This window comes from Podarcis raffonei, chromosome 2, assembly GCF_027172205.1.
Source record: "Podarcis raffonei isolate rPodRaf1 chromosome 2, rPodRaf1.pri, whole genome shotgun sequence".
Taxonomy (NCBI): Eukaryota; Metazoa; Chordata; class Lepidosauria; order Squamata; family Lacertidae; genus Podarcis; species Podarcis raffonei.
Window position 1 is genome coordinate 51,288,469 of NC_070603.1, and position 21,929 is coordinate 51,310,397.

Sequence of the window (21,929 nt, forward strand, 5' to 3'; positions counted from 1 at the left end):
TTTCTGCAGCATTTGCCAGACGCTGGAAGACACTGCTGTACAACATGCAAGCAAAACACCTTTCATCAGGGGTCCTATGAGCTCTCTGAATGCCTGAATTTCACACTGGAATACACACTCCTGTATATGCTGATGCATTGACCTTCTCTGAAATTACAGGTGACCATTTTTTTGACAGCTGTGCATTCAATATGTGCCACATCTGCATCTTTGCTTGGCTTCTGAAAAGGATCTGAGCATTTCTTTCTTTCTTTCTTAGCTCTGATTCCATAGCTGGAGGAAAGGTAGGAGAGACTGGCTTACCAAGTCTTGAGATCATCTGAAAAACTCACCAAAAACTCCCCGATCTGTAAAATCTGTGTTTCAGAAACCCTGCCAAACACAACATTATATCCAGACAGAGAAAAGATTTGGGTTGGGAACCGAAAGTTATAGCCAAGTTTGGGAATGAGCCACAATGAGTCAAAGGGACAGGGAGAACGAAAGGACAAGACGTCATTGCCCAAATAGTTTCCAAAAATGATAAATCTCTGCAAACATAAAATGAAAAGCAAAAAACCCACAGTCATTTGTGGAAGGTGACATCTAGTGTTTCTTTTCATCTTCCTAACCTTTGAACCATGCCTCCACCCTAACCCATGCCAGCCATAAACCAAAGCTAGATTAAGCATACTTTAGATAATTGATTAGAATGGGTTTAGGAATGCCTAGTTCTGTGTTGGACTGTAGCCAGTGTGTATCTACACTCAACTGGCTCAGAGGCCAGTCCACTTCCCCAGGGAACTGTAGGAACTATAGTTCTGTCTGTGAGAAACCTAACGTAGCCAGGAACCAGTCATCAGCAAGCTACAATTCCTAGGATTGTTTATGGCAGGGTTGGGCAGTGTAACATATTGGACCAACAACGCCATTACCATCATTACACTCACAATGATATCGTGACCTTATGCTCATTTTAAAAGAGAAGCAAAATTGGCTGAAACTAGATTTTGATGGACTGACACCAGTCACAGTCTTGCTATGGACTAGCATCCTGAGCTAGCTTGCCACCTGCGACTCTTCCTCAAGATTGGCTGTCCATTGTCCTTTGCAAGGCTTCCAATCCTCAGACGTGTGACTGCTTCCCCCAGTAGCCAATCCTGTAAGAAATGCAGAAAAGAACAGGCATCAGCCAGTGATCCCAAGAGCTACATCAAAAGGGTCAAAGGCATATCCAACTTGGTTTGAATTCCCTCGTCTGGATGTTACCTACTGGAGATATCATGGTACTAATTCCCCACCATGAAGCCATGGGAGAAGCAAGTATTTTTCAGGTATCGTACAGCGAGGTACAGCAATGGGAAGCCTCAACAATCCCACGCAGGAAATGACAATCTCACTTCTGTGATAAGTGCCTGACTCCCTCCATTCACAACACCGTTCACCTCTTCTTGTCCCTGCTACTTTCATCGTATAAAGGAGCTGAACATGATGAACCATGCAAAACCAACCCTATCTCTTAAGATTCATTTTTAAAATATTACTATTACATTCATATCCCATCTTTTCTGCACTTTCCTGTTTTATCCTCTCAACAACCCTCTGAGGTAGGCCAAGCTGAGGGAAGGCGACTGGCCCAAGGTCACTCAGCCAGCTTCCTGGCTGAGTGAGTTGAACCCTGATCCCCTACCTCCTCGTCCGACACTCTAACCACTGCACCACATCAGCCACCCGTGGTAGTTGGGGACAAACAGCTCCAACCCAAACCCACACTTGCCTCATAAGTGGGAGAGCAGAACTAATTCATGCTCAGGGCAAGATGCTGCCACTCTCTCCCTACTGTGTGCTATAGTGTACGAAACTAGCCTTGGACCTTCTGCAGAAAACTGGTTAGAGAATACAAGCTTAGCTCAAGGGTCCATCTGGTTTAGCACTCCCTTTGCCTCCCACAAAGCTGAACCTGATGTCCCTGTGAAGCTCAGAGGCTGAGCAATGTTTCTTGTTGTTTGCCCCAGTATCTGGTATAAAGTCATATCTTGTCTCTGAATATGGAGGTAGCATTTAGCTGTGATGGCTGATAGATCTGCTTTCCAGCTATGATACAGTTATAAAAGCCTCTACTACATCCAATAGGTGCAAGTCCTAATGGATTTTTAATCAAGTTCACAGGATTTTTTATTAGCATGTGTTGATACTATTCATGCACATCTTCCATGTATACGAACAATTGCATTCAGTGAATAATTAGTCTTGCTTTGCATCCTCTCCCCAACCCCCATAACTCGTTTTTCTTATGCATGCGGTCAACTAATCTGTTCTGTATCACGTATATTGCATTCACCTGAAAAAACTGCACCCTATTGCACATGCTTAGGGTGATTCAAGGTCAGGTAAAGGGGTGTGGGTATGGTGGGCTATGCAAAGAGGTATAACGTCATCCAACTGAAATGCAAGATTTGTTAATAATGCAGACCAAAATGCATTATGAGTCGTAATGTCTTTGGGCAAAGATGGCTGTTTCATCAGAAGAGCTTCTTCTAGTGCACATGGCCCCTTGGAGAAAAAAACTGTCTTGTAACGAAAATGCTTTAATAGCAAAGAGGAATTGATCTATGCAATGCTACTCCTCTGAAGCTCTTGCTAAATGATGCCAACTCTAATAACACAATAGGCAGGCACAGCCCCATCGCTTTGAAACAAGTGGACATGGGCTAGAGAAGTCAATTTCACTTCTCTGGGTTTCTTATTTTTCCAACCATAAATTAGTTCTTCACATATCTGCAGCAACTTGCATTTTAAAAAACCCTCGTGAATTTCCCCCCAGCATGTTCGTGGGAATTTCTCCCAATAAACACATTTCTGTATGCATTTTTGACTTATGTACACATTTTTGCAAGCACTTTCTTCCAATATAATGCATTTCTGTATGTCATTTTTCACTAATATATCCAATTTTCTGCACACTTTCTCCTAATATATGCATTTTAATAAGCATTGTTTGGTTGTAAAACAACACTGCAAAATTCGGAGGAGTGTGAATTTCAAAGGCTGGCTGTGTTTTAGCTCTTGTATTGCCTCAGAAAGTGAAAATTGAACAGATTCAGCTTTAAATGTGAACTGAACTGAATTTATTTCCCATCCCTAACATGAACCAATCAATACCTTTTAGATGTATCTGTTATCCATCTTTGGCCGTTTACATGTTAAAATGCAGCCAGGTTGTTTTTCTCAACTTCAATCAAAGCTGGTTTGGGGGGGAAATGCATCAAAAGGCCAAGTACAGGACTGCTTAGATAGAGAGATATAGAGATATAGATAGAGATATAGATAGATAGATAGATGATAGATAGATAGATAGATAGATAGATAGATTATAGATAGAATATGTATAATGATGCATAAATGGCCACCCTATGTGTGTGCTAGATTTGCCACTTCTAAAATTTCCCACAGCTGGAGTACAAAATTCCACTGAATTGGGTTCCTTGTAAATGGCACCCCATGCTATCTGAGGCCAAGCAAAGGAGAGGGGTAAGGTGGGTGGAGTGTTGGAGAAGGACACATTTTTTCCAGGTCTGGAAATCCAGAGTGGCTCCAGCATCTTGTTCCTACAACAGCCATTCAGATGCCTATGTGAAGCCCATGAGCAGGACACGAGCACCACAACAAGAAACTCTAGACTTGTGGTGTGAGCGATTAAGGGCCATGTACCTTCCTTAGTAAGAGACCCAATCGCGTAGTAACTACAACTCCCAGAGGTCTCTAGTTCCTGTTGGCATTTCCTATAACATTGAACTACAAGTGGCAGCGTATAGTTAAAGCTATGGTTTTCCCAGTAGTGATGTATGGAAGTGAGAGCTGGACTATAAAGACGGCTGATCGCCGAAGAATTGATGCTTTTGAATTCTGGTGCTGGAGGAGACTCTTGAGAGTTCCATGGACTGCAAGAAGATCAAACCTATCCATGCTGAAGGAAATCAACCCTGAGTGCTCGCTGGAAGGACAGATCCTGAAGCTGAGACTCCAATACTTTGGCCACCTCATGAGAAGAGAAGACTCCCTGGAAAAGACCCTGATGTTGGGAAAGATTGAGGGCACAAGGAGAAGGGGACAACAGAGGATGAGATGGTTGGACACTGTTCTTAAAGCTATGAACATGAGTTTGACCAAGCTGTGGGAGGCAGTGGAAGACAGGAGTGCCTGGTGTGCTCTGGTCCATGGGGTCACGAAGAGTCGGACATGACTAAACGACTAAACAACAAGTGGCAGAGTTCCTTGTGCAGGGCAGGAATGTCAGTCTGAGGGTCTCATTCCCTCACGGACAACCTTCTGGGGTCAGTGTGCCAGTGGTGGATGGCACCAAAAGGAAAAGTGGGTTGAGAAGCAGATGCAGGACCTATATGGAGGGAGGAAGAGCCAACCAGGAGCAGCAGGAGACTTGCAGCAGAAAGAGCCACAAACGCCATAATCGTGAGGGACCTTTGATTCTAGAGAAAGTGAGAGCCACTGCTGCGGTGGTGGCGGCGGCTGGTATTGTTTACTAAGGCCCCTAAAAGTATTCTTGGCAGAGAGGAAGGACAAGCACCATAACATTCAGGGACATCGAGCTCCCAGGAACAGAAGGAGCCATTGCTGCAAATAGGATTTAGAGAGCACAGAATGTATGCAAGTTCAGAGAACAACTAGTCCCAAGGATTGGGAGCAGTATTGAAATGGTGTTTGTTGCTTATGTGTAGTGAATACCCACAGCCTGGTGCCACATCTGGCTATAAATACAAATCAGTGGCCGGAAATGTAAGGAGCAAGGGGAGCTAAAGAAGCTAAAGGACACCAATCAATCCTCCCATTTTGTTCAAAGTAGATGTTTATGTGAGAGATGGGAGGGAGGCAGTCTGTGACACAAGGTTGTGCTGGGCCCAGATAAGTGATGCCTGGGCCCTGATCCTATCACATCCTGTCCTGCCTAACCCACAAACCCAGCCATGAACGTGACCCATGAGCCTCTGTGGAAAAACAAGAGCTCCACATTCTCTCGCTCTCTCCCAGGCCCAAGTCAAGTTCTCAGCTACTGCTTCTGCCCCTTGGGAGGCTGAAGCCGGGGATGGGTTGTCCAGGAACTCTCATGGAATGCCGACCAGCTGAGCAGCCTGCAGTGCGTGTGGGGGAAGAGGGGGAGCATCCTCTGGGAAATAATCCCAACCCCTCATACTGGATGGGAAAATGAGTGAGATCCCTCTAGGCAAGTCAGTGTGTCTAACCTTTCAGCTATCCCAGGATGCTATGAGAAGACTGAAGAGAGTACAGAGTCTGGAACTGTTTCTGTGGCCCCTTCTTGTTTTTTTCTGTTAGTGGTGCCTGCACAAAAGAGCCTTGGGTCTGGGTAAAAGCCTGCCTGCCTGATGAGCATGTAGAGTTTCTGCTGCAACAGCAGCCTGCCCAGTGCAGAGAGAGAGCTATTTTGAAAGGTACAGAAACAGGCCTATATTGGGAGCGAGCCAAACCACAATCCCTGGTTCAGATATAATGCTAAGCTAAGGAGCATGGTTTGTTTCTTCCCAGCTTTGGCAGGGTGGAATGAAGCAGATGCAATCTGCTCATATATTGTAACTTGTGGCTTACTGTAACATGCAAACATAGCTGTTGTGGGTCTACAGCTGATGCCAAAAGCAGCTGGTGATAACATCAGAAGAGGCTACTGGATCAGGCCAGTGTCTCATCTAGTCCTTCTTCCAGTGGTCATTCAGAGACCTTTGGGAAGCCCAAAAGCAGGACCAGAGGCCAGCAGCACTCTCCACTCCCACAGTTTCCAGCAACTGGTATTCAAAGGCTACTGTTTCCAACAGTGGAGGCAGAACATAACCATCAGAGTAGACTTCTCCATGAATTTGTGTCATCCTCTTATATAGCCACCATGGCCATTTTTGCTCTGTTCCAATGGGAAATCCAAGCCTGGTTACTATGTAGCAGACAGAGAGCCTGACAATTAAGTTTTTTTATCTCATTTGCCTCTGCAACAACTGCCACATTACATGGGATAATTGGTTACCCTTTGTATCAGCATATAGAAAATTTAGGCTCCAAGGATGAGTCTTTAGGCACATAGCCAATACCTTTCCTTTGCTTAGTAGAACTTAAGCATTGCAGAAAAGAATATAAACAAGGTTAACAACATTATAAAAGGCAAGTTAAGATTACAAATCTAAAATATTGATTATTAATGAAGAGCTAACCGCCTCACCCCTAATTAAACCATAATTACCAGAATCAACAAGTTGATACGCACCTCCCGAAAGTCAGAGTGAGAGATGCTTCAAGGAAGAGACACTTATATCCAATTTTCCCTTTGAATAAGATTCCCCCCCCAAACTTTCTCAATTATCAAAGAAAAACAAGACTACATTCCACAAAGTACCCAACTACATAAAAGGATATGACAGATCAAATACTGAAATACATCCATTGCGACTTCTGCAATAATTTTGACTAAACATAGACTACTACCATCAAAGCAAAATAGTTTTAGCAACATCTAGTTAAACTACATCAAATACAAACAATTGCTATTTTAAAACAAGTGTATCTGGATAGAAGTTACCCAGACACATTATCTGACTTATACAATAATGTGTCTGGTCCACATCTGAGCATACTAAAAGTATCAATGTTAAAAATAGCACTCACTGTGAACACAACTTGTTTAACTAATGAATTGTTTAACTTGTTTAAGATGAATTAAAGGTAAAGGGACCCCTGAACATTAAGTCCAGTCGTGGACGACTCTGGGGTTGTGGCGCTCATCTCGCTTTACTGGCCAAGGGAGCCGGCGTTTGTCCGCAGACAGCTTCCAGGTCGTGTGGCCAGCATGACTAAGCCGCTTCCGGCGAACCAGAGCAGCACACAGAAACACTGTTTACCTTCTAGCCAGAGCAGTACCTATTTATCTACTTGCACTTTGATGTGCTTTCGAACTGCTGGGTGGGCAGGAGCAGGGACCGGGCAACGGGAGCTCACCCCGTCACAGGGATTCGAACCACTGACCTTCTGATCGGCAAGCCCTAGGCCCTGTGGTTTAGACCACAGTGCCACCCGCGTTCCTTTATAAAGATGAATTAAGTTAGGCCAAATTAAGGCTTTCATTTGATAACAGGAGACATAGGGATATCGGTTCAAGATGAGGAATGAGAACTAGTGATATACCAGTCTAAAATGCAAGTCTGGCTTGTCGCAAAAACAGAAAGATGCTCTTTATTCCCATTGTAACAAATTTAATTGTGCTGCACCAGGGTAAAGAAAATCAGCTATAAGGCCTGTACCAATGTCTCTGGAAGCAGCAAAAATGGGTGCAGAAGAGGGAATATTTGCCACACCATCTGAATTGGCAGCCTTCATTGCCTCTTGTGGAAGTGAATTCCATTGCCTGGAGATTGTACATTGTTTCGTGCTCAACTACACTCAATGAGCATCCTTCAGACCTCTGCTCTTTAGGGCTTGGGGCTGGCTTCACACATTACATTTTTGTACTTGGGCACAGACCCACGAGCACAAAATAATGAGGCTCGTATCCCACTAAGTATGAGAGGCGTGTGAATGGAAAATTATTATTAAGTGAAATACTCAGCAGCAAGAACCAGGAAAGTAATGGGACCCCACACTCAAATCTTTTAAAGGGGCCACTTTCTGGATTTCACACACAGGCTTGATGGGGTCCACGTGTCTTCTGTACTCTCATGACGACACCCAAGTACAAAACGTACCATGTGAAGCCACCCTACAAAGTGTGGGGTGGGGGTTTGGGGAGTAGAGGGAAATAGAAGGGCAGAGAGCACTGTTTATCAGTGCTCCTCCTTTACCCCAAGGCTTTGGTTTTCAAATCAAACACTGATGAGAAAACAAAGCGAGATCCCAATCTAGTCCCATAGTCGCAGGCTGATTAACCCTGAGTTCAAGCCCAGGCCCCCACTTTGCCTATAAATAGCTCTGCCTTTTCCTTTCCCATCCTCCCGGCAGGGGCTGCGAAATGCCTGCCCTTTTATGGTCAAAATGGAAGATTCCTAGAGCTGAGCAGTCCAGATCTCCCATGTTGGGGCTCAGCCAAGGGGCTCAGGGGGGATGCAGCGCTGGGTCTCACAAGCTGCTGCTGCTGCTTCTCCTCAGCGTGTTCTTGGCCGGGATAAATCATAATGCCAAGAACAAAGCACAGGTTTTCAGGGCCTTAGAGAAGAGGGTTGGTGGAATGCAGGCATTTTGGAAGTTGTGGTTAGGAAACGTTTGGTGCTGTCTTCCTCCACTCTCTCATGTTCCCTCTCCCCTTCAGGGACCAGACATTTTGTTCTGGCTCCGTGCTTGAAAGCTGGATTCTCCCAGTAAAGGATCAAAGGTACCTCATCCTCTGCGGTTTTTGAACTATATGGCCAAATCAGGGCCAAATAAAATGAATTTGTACATGATGTTCATGGAATACATGAACATGTGTAAATATATCAAGGATACAACAAGGCACACAATGAATGATTCAGGTTTGTGATTGTGCAGTTATCTTCATGGTTATTTAAAATGTATATAGTTCTTATGTGTGGGATTTTTTCCAATGCTCTTTAAGAGATTTTCATTTATATAGCAATGATACAAAAAAGGCATCCCATAACGAACAAAAGGGACATTTGTGTGTGTGTGATTTTTAAAAGAAGAGTCTTAGTGCATTTGGCAATCTTTGCACACATGGCATTCAAACATGTATTGTATGTGTGCTTTAAGATGAAAACCCTGAGAGAAATCCACATCCCGATTTTCAATTTGCAGGCATGGATTTAAACTACAACATGCAAATTCTAATCATTAAACTTTCATGTCTCTATTTTCCATTTTAGAGGATGGCGTTCATCATTTAGGATGTATATGAAGGGTGAGGAAGAGATGAAAACTTGGTGACAGCCGTTAAGCGTTAACCCACCCACTGTAATGGAGTGTTGGAATTCAACAATAAGCTTTCTAATTTTAATTTGTTAAATACATCACCAAATACAGAAGTCCAATACTATACCAGTATCAGTTTCTGTGATGGCTACATAGATACCTGCCAGCTCCTAGGAGCCGAGGCAGTTTTGGCCCCTAGTGGCTTTCTTGTTGTTGTTTGTTTTTGAAGGGGCTTGCCTCCTCAATGTTCAGAGGGTGTTTGGCTCTGCCCCCTGGCTCATTGTAACGTGACACACATAACATCAGGAAATCACATCAGACCCCCTCAATCAACTTGAGAAGATGGCACCTCTGCTTACACACATATGTAAACTGGTATGCAGATGTAGCATAAACCAAGTGGCTTCCATGACCATGCATATTTCTACACATTTCTGAAAACTGTGTGAATGCAATAGGAATAATAGCATGAGTCAGGATTCTTGTTTGGTACTGGTATGCCAGACCCTCCAAGTGTCTCTGTTTTCCAGGGACAATCCTGGATTTACAAAAGTCATCCTGGTTTCTGATTTGATCCTGGAATGTCCCACTTTTCCTTAGGATGTCCCAATTTTCATTGGGGAAATATTGCAGGTTATGGCAGGACCTCCCTATTTTCAACAGTATGGAGTTATCTAACCCTGAGCCATCTGAAGGCTCAGATGGCTTCCTTGTATAGGGAAGTTTTTAAAAAAAATGTTTAATGTTTTATTATGTTTTAATATATGTTGGAAGCTGCCCAGAGTGACCAGGGAAACCTAGTCAAATGGGTGGGGTATAATAAAAATAAAAATAGGATGTCCCTATTTTCATCGGAGAAATGTTGGAGGGTATGGGATGGTATCAACTTTGGGCAAGGCCTGCACAGAACACGAAAGTTCTTTGCCCAGAGGGATGGCAATCTACATCAGTTTATTTCAGGAGATGCAGTTACTTGGTGCTCTCCAGTGAATGGCTCGGCATGCTTATGGGCGCATGCCTCCCCTTCAGACTTCTGGCATCCACTAGATAACACAGAGTGAGCCCACTGAAACACATCTGGGCCATAGAGTGTGATGTGGCCTTGAGCTGCCAGGAGGCTTGGGCCCAGACGCTGTCCATTTCATTCCAGAACAACATTGCACAAACCTCGAGAATGCTTATGCTTGGAACAGAGTCAGTGCTGAGTCACAGCTGCTCTTCTTCCTCTTGCTTTCAGAAGCAGATTAAAGGATGCTTCCAGGCAGGGGTTTAATATTACAAACAGGCTGTTCAGATATCTTTAAAAAAACACACACAAAAACACCACCCAGGGAAATTGGCAAGAGCTTGATTTTTCAAAAAAAACAACCCTAGAAAACTGTATTGGGGAAATGTTTGCATTTCTTTTTAAAATGTGTTGTATCGATGTACACCATTATGACGTTTTATGATATGGCGGTATGTAAATGCTTTTGTAAATATAAATAAATAAATCTTGATGAAATGAGGATAACATATGGGCCGACATAATTATGTGGACACCGAGGAAAAACGTGCATTCATGAGGACCATTGATCCCACAATAAAACACCCATTCAAAAGGAAAATGGGCACATGGTGGCAAAACAGCAATTGGAATCCTGTCTACTGGATATATGCCCCAGATTTTGTGTTCATGTGACCTACAGAGCTTATACACAATGGCTCTTTTGTGTTGGGTCATGTACCCTCATTTATGAGTTCATTGTCCATGCCTATTGTTCTTCACAGGGCTAGAGGAAATGCAAGGGGTCTAGTTCAAGGTAGTACAGCTGTGTCAGCTGTGTCAGGGCAACTGGGCTACTCAAGAAGGTAGCAAAGAGCCCCTGGTAAAAAGGACAAAAAACAACATAGCACAATGTTGGTCTCATTCATGTGGGAGGGCAACTCTTTTCTCATAAGGTGAAATTGAACATTACATGCAAATTTGTGTAAGGAAACCCTGATGACCACTTTTGTTAGAAAAGTTGGGAGCAGGTGTTTTGGAGTGGAGAAGTCAAAGGGAGAGGAGGTGCTTTCGCCTTTCCCCATTGCAGCTCCTACCCCACAAGCTGCTTAGTCCCACACAGAATTCAAGGCTCATGTTTGTGAGCCACCAGGAAGCCATGGGAAGGAAGAATGGGCTGGGTGCTGGTGCTGGTGCTGGTTGCAGCATCAGGAAAGCAGGTGGTAAGGAAATGGTCAAGTACCTCCCATCTCCTGCTGAGTTTATGTTGCAAATCAACCCCTCCTGGACAACCCCACAAGGAGCTGCAGTCATGTTTAAGTGCACACCTTTGTTGGTAACATGTAGTTTCAGCCCTTAGAAAATCATGTTTGTGCTTCTCTGAAACTGCCCTTAGTTACATTCTGCAATGCAAATGGAGGCAGCACAGGAGAGGATTAGCTGCTAGTTCTGGAAAAGCCAAGGCCCCCCACCCCCACGAGCAATGAAGTTTGTTCCCGAGAGCAATATAGATTTCCAGCAGATAGCGCAGCTCAGAACAAAATGTGCTCTCCGTGACACAGACAGCTCCTTCCTGCATCATCTTCCCAGGCCTTTGTCTCATCTCAACCTTTTCCATATTCTAGAGTCTCCCCATCCCACATAAATTTTCTTCCCTCCCTCTCAGTCTTTCCCATCTAGCTTTACACCACATCTTTCCGCTTCCCAGTTTGCTGCTCGTTCTCCCTTTCCATACTTTCAGAAATACCCCAATGCTCTTAATCTTTTCTTAACTGTTTCAGCCCACTTCAGTCGGCAGATGATGCTGGTAAAAAGGCTGTTTTCTAGGAATTGCTGCTTTAAGGCAAAAAAGAAAAAAGGAAAAGCTATTTTTGCACGTATTGCAGGGATAGGGAACCTGGTGCCCTCTACCTCTTGTTGGATTCCAGCTACTATCAGACCCAGCCAGCATGGCCAATGGTCAGGGATGATGGGAGCTGGAGTACTAGCTATTTTACTTTGGCACCTGAGTACAAACTCTCATCCCCACCCCTTACTAACAGCAACAATGCAACAATGTTCAATAATGAGCAATGTCCTGTCCTTTAATAAGCTGCCTGAGGCGGCCACCTCACTCTGCCTAATGGTAGGGCTGGCCCTGTGTTCCACACAGGGCACCCAGTGTTTGCTGGGATGTAATTGCTATGCAACTACAGTAAAAAAATATAAAAAATAAGCCAAAAGTCAAACAAGACTGCAATAGCAGAAAGAGTTTCAGTTCTGGGGCATGTGAACTGGTAGGTCTGGGAGTGACACCTCTTGATCTGTTTACACATTACATTCCTAGGACAGAGGAAATGGTCTGCAGGATTCCTTCCCAAGGGAGACACAGTCACGTCACTAGGCCCGTTAGAGGAGACTGATCTCTTTTTACTGGCGACGTCCATCTGTTGCGAAGCATTTGAAGAAAAGAGAAGGGAATGCAAAGGGGAAGTCCCCAGAGTGACATCTGAAATGGTGATAAAGTCCATGACTCTTTGTTTCCTGCATATGGAAAGATTATGTGTGCCAAGCCTTGATATAAAGGGAGACCACCAGCACTCTCCACTATATGGGAGGGCAGCTCCCCATCAAATACTTCCCCTTCTTTTTATATGTCTGACAATTGTGTAAATTGAAGCATATGAAGTAGGGCCAGGATTGTACCCACTGCCTCTGCTCAGAACCTCCTCATGTTTATTTATTGATAGGTCCTCTTTTTCCAGGACACGTCCTCTTTTTCATGGGTAGAGTCATCATAGAGATACATAGTTAAAAGTAAAGGTAAAGGGACCCCTGATCGTTAGGTCCAGTTGCGGACAACTCTGGGGTTGCAATGCTCATCTTGCTTTACTGGCTGAGGGAGCCGGCGTACAGCTTCCGGGTCATATGGCCAGCATGACTAAGCTGCTTCTGGCGAACCAGAGCAGCGCATGGTAACGCCGTTTACCTTCCTGCCGGAGCGGTACCTATTTATCTACTTGCACTTTGATGTGCTTTCAAACTGCTAGGTTGGCAGGAGCAGGGACCAAGCAACGGGAGCTCACCCCATCGCGGGGATTCGAACTGCCGACCTTCTGATCGGCAAGTCCTAGGCTTTGTGGTTTAACCCACAGCGCCACCCGCGTCCATCATAGTTAAAAGTAGAAGTCGACAAATATGCCTTCTTTTTTGCTCTTCAAAATATGGCAACCTTATTAACCATTTTAAAAATTCAAAGCAGTTTATAATAATACTTATACTAGGGGCTGCTGTCTCTGCTCACACTGCTTGCCCTTCTTGCCTGCCCCAGCATTTAAAAACCAGCCTTCTCTTTTGCACCACTTCCTCATCATGACTTCATATAAATCCAATAATGTGATGCAGCACTAGAAATCCTCCAGTGGGAGCTGCACTAATAGACCCTGGACATTTTTATGCATGTAGGAAGATATAATAAAAACATGTAAAAAAAAAAATAGCCATCAACTAACTAATAGAGAAAGTTGTTTTCTAAATTGCCTGCATAAGCCTGGCAGCATAGAAGAGCTTTCAACAGACGTTTAAAGGTTGAAACAGAAGGTACCTGCTGAATCTCTGCTGGCAGAGCATTCCACAAGATGGGGCTAATCACACTAAAGTCTCTGTTTCATGACGACGTCCAATGAGCCTCACCAACTCAGGGGACAACCAGCAACACTCTGTGGGTTATCTCAGTGATCAAACTGGGATATAAGTATTTAGGTGCTCCCTAAGGTACCCTGGGCCCAAGTTGTTCAGGTTTTTGTAAATGAATACAAGGACTTTGAACCTGTCTTGGTAATCTCTGTTATCAGTAATCTCTGTGAACAGATCCTGTGAACAACTTGCATGTATGCAGACTTGCTCTGCACAACTGGGAACCCTGCAAAAAAGGGAGAGAGAGAAAGAGACCCCTATGCACATCCAACTTGTTCACTTCAGGACTCTGTGCATACCTTCCTTATTTTAAACCAAAATTCATTTGACTATAACCACAGCAGATGGCTCTTTGTTCAAAATGGCTGCAGAACAGATTGGTTCTCCAAGCTCTCCACCAAGGTTCTTATTTTGAAGATTTAAAGCACAGTTGTATGTGTGCTTGCATGAAAGCCCACCCCACTGTGTTTAGTAGGATTTACTCCCTTGTGAGTATTCTTAGAATTGAAATCTTAATCTGGCAATCCTACTTGTACACACACACACACACAAGAGAGAGAGCGAGCGAGCGAGCGAGAGAGAGCGAGAGAGAGAGCAAGAGAGAGAGCGCTTTGTTATTATATTAGTCTGTTCATAAAATGCTGGTGGTAAGTACATGCAAGAACATAAGCATTTACAGGAACACAAATAATTACTCAAATTTAGCTGGATTATGAAGTCATAGTTCACTCTTGGTGATGTCATAACTCACCGTTGTTGGTTTACTGGGTGAGACGGCTAATTACAATGAACACACTGATAATAGCTGTGTCTGACAGAGGGGGGGGAGGAGAGGGGAGAGGAGAGAGGCCCCATACCAGGCGTCCTCAACCTCGGCCCTCCATATGTTTTTGGCCTACAACTCCCATGATCCCAAGCTAGCAGGACCAGTGGTCAGGGATGATGGGAATTGTAGTCTCAAAACATCTGGAGGGCTAAGGTTGAGGAAGCCTGCCCTATACCATGTCACACTCAGACCATTGACCCATCTAACTCAGTATTGTCTACACCAATGGTCTCCAACTTTTCCAGACCCAGGGCCCACCATTAACCCAAATATATATTTTTATGTTTTTAAATATATAGATATATCTGTATGGTAGTGGTGCTGCTCTTGTGACCCACCTTAGATCAAGCTGTGATCTGGTAGTGCCTTCCAACCTGCCAGTTGGATGGTTCACATTGACTGTCAGCAGGTCTCCAGGGTTTCAGACAGGGAAGCTTCCCCAGCCCTATCTACAGATGCCAAGGATTGAGCCTGGGACCTTTCGTGTACAAAGCATCTCCTCTACTACCATTCTATGGCCCTTCCTGCATATACCCTCCAACATTTCACAAGTGAAAATACTCGGAATCATGCTCCTGTTCTCATACCAAGATCGCTGCCTGAGCTGCCTTCTCCTCACACCCCCTACGCATCACTTTCCCTCTACCTGCTGTAGAGGAAAATTGACTATTAGTAGTTTCCTTATATAATGTCTAGTTGAACATTTAATCTCAGAACGGATCTCGTTATACGCATCACAGAAGAGCTGCAATATGGACAAATTCAGCAGCAATTGGATAGCCAATTAAGGCAAGGGAATAAAAGAGGTTGGAGCAGTGCGCTGACACCATGTGCCTGCAAGTTACATGCATGTGCACTAGAGTCAACATATATTTGCCCTCTTTCCTTTAGAGATTCAATTTCTAGGGGACTCAGGGGGTTGAACCCCAATAACCACCATGCACATGTGTATACATTGTCAAGAAAAAGACATTCTCCTACATATCCCCACAAGACTCAAATGGGAGGTGGTGTTGTACCAGGGGCAAAGTTCAGAAACTGGAGTAGTTGGAGGTACAAGATTGATTATTTGCCTACTATTATAATCCCCCTTTAGCTTGGCCTCTCCAGTAGGAGCTAAAATGCAACAAAAATGAGAATTCCAAAAAGGAACTGGAAGTAGAAGCAAAAAAAATCCAGTGGGATAGTTAAAAGATATATTTATTGATCCAATGCTTTTCGGACCTTACCGGTCCTACTTTAGGGAAATCTAAAATCAATTTTAAAAATATTTTACATTACAAAACCAATCTGAGATTTCCCAGAAGAAGGACCAGGAGGGTCAAAAAATGCATTGGATCAACTTGTTTGACTTTTGACTACCTTGTTGCTTTTTTTTTTTTTTGCTTCTACTTCGAGTTCCCACTCCAGAATTAGCTGTGCTCAAAAGAGGCCTGTGGATTCGGACATGACTACAGCAAAAATTCTAGATCAAAGTTCTAATTTGGTTTGAATGGTGAATGGAATCTATTCCTTTTTTAAAAAAATGAAAACGCCACTGATGGAGGCATGTTCCCTACATACACATTCCACTGCCGCCCCAGAATGCTCTTTCCTCTCATCACTATCACTTTGTGCTCAGAATACAGGAGAAGGGGGTGGGAGAAAAAGAGGAGGAAAGGGAGAAGAGGAAATGTATAATTCTGATAATCAAAACACTTCCTTTAATGGGCAGTAGGCAAAGAAAACTGAGCTTTGCTGAGTGCTGGCTTACCCATTTTTCCCCAGGCTCTGCTGACACTGTTAAATATGGGAAGAGGTAGAGAAGACCCCCCCCCTCCCATAATGACCATAAATAGATGACGGAATGAAAATGGGAGTTGCTGGAGCAAAATGTTAGTGGTGGCTCATATGATATGCTGCCTGTTCTGTGCAGTTTCATGAGAGTGAAGTTCTCTTAAAAAGGACAATATCTTTATGGGATTTCAGTAGGTGAATTACTAGAAATGCAGGCTATTTCCTCATTGTCTATAAGAATCCTTTAACCGCCCAGGGCTGTCTTCTGCTAAGATCCCTAGACAGCAGAACAGACTGCATAGAGGGCCACGCTATACCCTGCTCCAAGAGAAGACCATGCCAATGCTATCAGAACTGACTTGTTCCCACAGCATTTAATCAAAAACCAAAGGGTCTGCTGTAATAGCACCCAAGGCAAAAATTCATATGGTCAAAAACTGCAAAGCAACCTGGCGATGAGCAGTTGCAGGAGTTTGCCTGCGTCTCATCCCCAGCAGCATCCCATGAAAACAACAGTGTGATTCCAAGGAGGTCCTCTCTCTCTCACTCTCCTCGCCTCCAAAGTACGAAAGGCTTGTATGGAAGTATGGAAGTATTGGCAACTGGTTGGCCACTGTGAGAATGGAGTGGATTGGCCCTTTGCCTGGTCCAGCAAAGCTCTTACGTTCTGAAGACTTATAAAGTCTTGAGTTTCTCCCATAGAAATTATCCTGTTCTCCAGCCTTACTTCAGTACATTTTTTTACAATTAAATCTGTCAGTGTGACACTGGACATTTTACAGGTCTGCTGCTCCAAAGAGGCTCCTAAAATGATCCACCCTCCTCGTCCCCTTCTTCTCCCACATTGACACATAAGCCCTCTGATTTATATGAATTTGGGAATGAAAAGCAGGGCAGAGAGACTTGTAATTTGAATGAGTATTTTTATATAGTTTTTCGATTCACATTACGAAGCAATTAAGGCAAAATGTGTAACAAAAACACTATAAGCCTAATGTGGAAAAATAATCGGAAAAGTGGCAGAGAGAGAGATAATAGAATGGCTGTGGAGAATAGTATAACAAAGCAACATTTCTGAGTCCACTATTAAGGTCCCCACTTACTTTGGACAATACCAATATCTAAAATATCACACAGTGTCCACATCATCCATTTAAAATACTCTGAGGCCACTTTGACACCCATGGCTTCCCCCCAAGATTTCTGGGAGCTGTAGTTTAAGGGTGTTGAGAGTTGTTAGGAGTCTCATCACCCATAACAATCTACAGTTCCCAGGATTCTTTGGTGGAAGCCATGACAGTCAAAGAGGAGCAGAGTGCTGAATGGTGTGGATGTGATCAAATATTTCCATATAGCCATGAAGAGCAATGGAAAGTAGATATGTGTTTGCATGTAGTAAAACTAAGTTGCACTGTCTGCCAGAAACACATGTGCACACTGCAGGCACATGGCACACACCATACGTACGTTCATTAACACTGCCTGATACTCTCTGATTAACACACATTGAAGCACATTAACACTCGGTTATCAATTTGGGGCTGGGTAGACTGGATGCCTGGCCCCCCTTCTAATTCTTGGAATAGCCAAGCTAGCTTCCTGGTGAGATGGCAGCCTGGGTGACGGGCCATTAAGGGGAACAAAGGAAGAGGCTTTGTGTGAGAAGACAAACTTCAACTTGCAGGTGGTTAGAAGGACAAAGGCAGAGTTGAGAGCGGAGAGTTGAGTGATGTGAGCTGGAAGCTAGGAGCTGGAAAGAAGCAGGTGGAAACCAGAAAGAGAGACATGCTTGATTTCTGCTTGAATCCAAGGCTGTGGCTATGGGTGAAGTAAGGCCCTCTTGGGGTGTTGGTGCTGTGAACCCCTCTATGGTAGGCTTAGGTTGAATATATGTGTAAATAAACCATATATCATAAAGATACCACAGTCTCCACTGTCCCTCATTCCAAAGGAAACATGAACCCCAGGTAAGCGCCTGGAACCCCTGGAATCTTGCACCGTTCAGAGATTGGGGTGATGTGCAACAACTCTGTAGACAATGGGAGAATGGGATCAGACTTGCTGCCTATGCTGTGTCTCCAACACACACTCAGTGTAACTTGTGAAAGAGCCTGTGTGTGTACAACTGTGCAGGCCCAGGTTCTGTACATGCATTTGGGAACCCTGCCTTGCCTGATGAGCTCCATGTGTAGGCTCTTTCACAAGCCATGAATCTGGGCTCAGGGAAACCAACCTAGTACCCTCCCAATGTGGACTGCAGCTCTTGTCGTCCCTGAGCACTGGCTATGCTTGTCAGGACTGATGAGAGTTGTAGTCTGAAACATCTGGAGGTCACCACATAGGCCACCCCAATTGGCAGTGGAAGTGAAGACGTGGACTGCTGTTCCATTTGATTACTATAACGTGTGAAGATGGCTATTCTGTAACAAGCTGGTGGCCGCCTCCAGTCTTTAGTTTCCCTGCTCACATATTAAAAATAAATAAATAAACTTAGATAACATAACCTTGCAGCGTGTTTGCACAAGAGGCTAAGTGCTGCTGGGTTTTTGAATGGGACTGTAAAACCTGCGTTTGCATTATCTTCTGCATTAAAGGCTGTTACACAGGACACAAAACCTGCAAGTGTTTTTGAATCCATTCTTTGTATAATTCCTGCCTTTTTCCAGCATTCATGTACCTCAACGTCACGTTTGACCTGTCTACTGTTTCAGAGGTGCACATTTTCGACCATTTCCTGACTGCTTCAGCTTTAATCCATAAAGTACAAGAAAAATAGAATGAGCAAAGAGGACCTAACAAATTACCGCAGTGACTCACCGGCAACACATACAAATTCTTTCTATGGCGTTTTAAACAGAGTGCTTCTGAAGAGGAATAAAAGAAAGTGCTGGTGTAGAAATGTTGAAGGAAAAAGGGAGGGCAGAGGGCGGTTTTTTTCTTTTCCTTTTTTCTTTTCTTGGACAGAACCAATTTTCCAAGCCTTTCAGTATTGAAGCTGCAAACGTATTTTGCAAGCTGTATTTTTTTTTGGTTTTTTTTTAAGGAAGAAACTTAAATCATCTGCAGACAACTTTTTTGCAAGTGGCAAAGGAAATACTGCTCTGTCCAGGAGCAATTCAGAGATGCAGCCTGTCTAGACAAAGCTTCCCCCTAATTTCCTACCGATAATTGTTTTGGGAAATCTGCACACGCATGTTATGGAAAAGAACTCCTTACCTACCAGCTGGAAGGCACTAAAGTGGTCGGTCCTCTATGCCCATAGCGCTTTGGAACTGGGTGCCAGAATTGCTCCAAGTGGCTGAAGAATCGGCCACTGCCCTGCCCACCAGTCACTCTTAAATGTCAGGAGACTGCTCAGTTGTCAATCTGACCTGTTGGAAGACTAGACTTGTGCATTTGGGAAACTGCCTGGGCTCCAGGGCAGTAAATTGGCTTATTACCCAGAGTACTTTCTTACCCCCAGAGGTTCCACGGTATGATACTGGGATGGCCAACATGGTGCGTTCCAGATCTGTGGACTACAACTCTGAGCATCCTTGACCATGTTGGCCTGGGCTGATGGGAGGAGTAACCCAGAATGTTGGCTACCCCAGTGTTCTACCATGCAGAAATATAATTCCTTGCCTCCCAGCAACGCTTAGGATACCTGTGACGTCTTTTCTTGCCGCGCCTTTGGCTGGCGGGTGCCAGCTTTCTCCACTGGACAGCCCCTGACCGCAGTTCTAGTTGGGCATTGCCACACACCACCAGAAGTGCCTGAAATGCCCAGGCATCCCCCACCCCCAGATCACTACATGCTGGCACGCTAAATTCAGCAACCCAACATCTGCCTTGGGACCACTCCATACTGGTGAGGTACTCCTGGGAGGTCAGAATGATCCATTTGCCATTTTCCACTTCGGGGTGGGAGGTGGGGAGGGCAGTCTAGGTTGGAAATTCTTCTGCTTTTTATTTTTTCCAACTTGGAACGTGCTTTGGAACAAACAAATGCCAGCAGCTCCGGAGACATCTGCGTCCTAGAGCCAAGCAGCCAGCCTTTGTAGTGCTGTCTGATGATTCTGGTAGAAGCAGCCCTTTTTTACCATATACAGGGCAGGATGCAGCACCATTTATTTGTTAGTGCAACTTGCTCAGAGCTAGCCCTGGGGAACTTGGGCGGGGGGGGGGACTATCAGGGGAAAGAGGTTTCTTAAGTTTCCTAAGTAGGTTCTAATTATGCTTCCCACAAAATGCTGTTTTATTGAAGATTGGCGTTTTCTTTTCCTGTGCTCTGCTACAGCAGTTCTCAACATCCATCGCTCTGCAGTGCTTATGATAACCATCAGGAAAAAGACACCAGGATGCAGAGATGAAAGGGGCTGCAGGGCAAACAGCAGCAGACTGAGATGTCATGATTCTGCTGAAAAGGAGATTATTGTTATTTTTTTTAAAACCTGACTGCTGTGCTAGATCTTCTGCTCCCCATTTCTAGCCATTGAACACCACATCAACTCTCAAATGTTTGAGGGGTGTATTATGGGGGGAGACCAGTTAAGGTGCTTCCTACAAATGGAACTCCAAAACTCTTTGAGGGTGGAGATTCTCAACCTTTTCATTTCTCCTGTCCATTTGTCTCCATCGCTCTTCCTTCCTTCCTTCCTTCCTTCCTTTCCCATCCCAGAACAAGAACCCGTTCTGATGCAAAAATAATTCTACCACCGTGCAGAAGTTAGAAGCAAAGCCATTGCATATGGGGCACAGCTATTAGCACAACATCTAAGAATAGGGAAGCATTAGAGTCACCGACTTACATTGCTTTTATATGGGTATTGTACAATTAGATGTTAGACATTCAACACACAGACCCATGTACCTGTAGAACACATTTGCCATAAACATGCAACCATCCACTCACACCTATGCACCCACAGACAGTAGGTAGGAACATACCTGTGCTTGCCCACACCTGTCATGCACTAGGCCCTTGGTGGAGATGGGGAAGGTGGGCGCCGTCTCCTCTCTTCGAAACACAGAGGGCCACACTGGAAGACCAGTGTTGACACTCCTTTTTTAAGCCGCTGGCAAAAGGGGTCCTGGGTGAAAACTTTTCCCTCACTGCTCAGAATCTGGAAAACCTTTTACTTTTACCTTATATGAGCTGAAAGACGATGCTGCACGGCTGACGGCCTCATCTGTCAGTGGTCCTGAGGGCAGCCATTGGCTGGGGCCTGGTCACGTGGTCCCGCTGCCTTGACCTGCGACAGTTCAAGCGAATGTTGGTTTTACCCCCTAAGGAAGGCGTTCTTGACAATTTTCATATTTCTTCTAAATTTGGAGATTTCAGACAATGCTCAGAATGCCAGAAGCCCATGTGGAAGTCATTAAGGCTGCGAGGGAAAGAGGGAGGGAGAGAGGCAGCCAGTAAGGGGGGGGCAGTGGAGGAAAGAAGGAGGGGTGGCAGGGAAAGCTTTGGGAGGTGGGGCAAGGGAGGGAGGGAGGCCTGAGGCTCTTGCCAGCTACATGCCTGGGAACGTAAATGAACTCACTCAGAGAAAGTTGTTTGTAATAATTTACTTCCTCTCCAGTTTTTCCTGCCCCATTTGGGAAAGCAGAGAAGCGCTGAGAACCACATGCTTGGAAGGAATAAATCCCACTTTGCCAGTGACAAATGTGGAATACCCTCTGCCTGCAAACTGTGGGAGATGAGAATAACTAAGGGCAAGATCAATTAATGCACATTATTTACTGATTAACCCCCCCTCCCGTTAATAACCACTTTATACAAACAAGGTGGAC

At 44.5% G+C, this 21,929-nt stretch overlaps 1 long non-coding RNA gene across 1 annotated transcript; it reads right to left on the reverse strand.

The window, feature by feature from the left end:
* Positions 1-847: 847 nt before the first annotated feature.
* Positions 848-21,668, reverse strand: LOC128407775 (uncharacterized). The gene is made up of 2 exons (XR_008328891.1): positions 21,282-21,668; positions 848-1,139 (listed from the first exon to the last, which is right to left on the reverse strand). It is a non-coding gene; the product is annotated as an uncharacterized LOC128407775 (long non-coding RNA).
* Positions 21,669-21,929: the final 261 nt, after the last annotated feature.